The sequence below is a fragment of the Atta colombica genome, unplaced genomic scaffold (assembly GCF_001594045.1).
Source record: "Atta colombica isolate Treedump-2 unplaced genomic scaffold, Acol1.0 scaffold38, whole genome shotgun sequence".
NCBI classification, from domain to species: domain Eukaryota; kingdom Metazoa; phylum Arthropoda; class Insecta; order Hymenoptera; family Formicidae; genus Atta; species Atta colombica.
Window position 1 is genome coordinate 2212675 of NW_017259490.1, and position 1767 is coordinate 2214441.

Below are 1767 nucleotides of genomic sequence, written 5' to 3' on the forward strand. Positions count from 1 at the left end.
ATCCGTTTTTATCATGGTTCTCCTTCGGATATTAAAATATTATCACGAGTCTGCATTTCCTTTCTCATTTCCTGTCATCATTTTTCATAAATATCGCCAAATAACTCGTGTACCGATATACCATTTGTATACACACATATATTTCTACATATTATACAACAGAGATATTTCTATATTAATTAATTCTAGTTTGTAAATCAATCATCTGTCATCGCAATCGCTCGCTGATTACAATACGCTCGGCAACAAAAACGGATCCGATCGCTGCATGCGATCGATCGTATATTGATCCCGATTATCCATGCGAATATCGCGATCGTTATTAACCATAGACTGGCGAAGGTGGAGAACGCTATTACCGTGCGGCACAAAGGACACTACACGCTCGGGCCGCGAGCGAGTATATTGCCGATGCTGCACCCACATCTGCTCTACACGTAAGCGCGTACGCACGCGTGACCGCGGGCACGCTTCTCGCGCACGACTAACGGTGCCCGCGGACATTTTTCGATTTCGTTCCCCTTCTCGCTTGTTGGCTACAGCGAATGCGAGAGCGAACGGCGGACGCGTAGGTGGAATCGCTCGAACGAACGTCGCCGTGACCCGCCGTAACCTCGGCCGACCGCTGCCGATATCTCGGATCGACGAGCGCGATGCGGAATGCTCGATTAGTGCGGCCGGTTGCCCGCTAAGCAGTACTACTTTCTATGTTTTTTGTTCTTAAAATGTGTTTTTCATCACGAGCAAAAAAAAAGATTTGTTTAAACAACTAAAAGCTTCACACTGATTTAACAAATCTACAGCTGTAATGCATGGACAGTCAGTAATTCTTCTATGTTAAAATAGCAAAGTTATACAGTAGAATAAAATTAACAATTATAAGTGATCGTATTTGTAATAATATAGCAAATTTGTCAATAAAGCAAATATAATTTCTATGAATTTCGATCAATACCAATACATAGATTAAAATTTTTAACAAAATGTACTGGTTAAAATAGCGCGTGTTGTAATAAAGAAAATTCGTTACATTAGCCATTTTCATTGTAGCAAGCATTATTAGTTGAATTAGCATACCGATAATTGCTTACAGACGTGATTTCTGCGTTGAACTATCAATATTTTTTCTTAGTTATAAATACAAATTGAATTTGCGTAGCAAATTATAGTTTTGCTATATATCTATTTTTTCCGTGTATGTTTATTTCTCTTAAATTATGTTTTTCAATTCTTAAAATTGATCTAATGAGACAAATATCTGTATTCATATCTTACTTTTATCAATAAATGCACGCATTTTTATTTTTGAGATTCTATAATATATGTAAGATAAATTATATATGCTAATTGCGCGCATTTATTGATAAAAGTAAGGTGTGAATTCAGATCAGAATTTCAATTTTGCATAATAACGTCTGCTAGACTTTATCATACAAAATTGAAGTAAAACGTGATAACAAATTCTAAGATTATAAAATAATCATGGAAAGAAAGATCTTATTACACACTATTTATCTTGAACCGTAAAATATTCTCTGCAATGAAGAAAATAGCAGAAATTAATTTGATTTGATCTTTGAATATCAAATTTTTCTATATTCTTAACTTTATATATTACAGCTGTTTGTTTCAGATTTTATAATTTTTATTTGTCTTTTATTTATTTTTTTGAATTCTAAGTATTTAAACAAAGAAAATGTGGTTGGATTACTCTAATATCAATAATGAAGAAAATATCTAAGTATCTAATATATATATATATATATA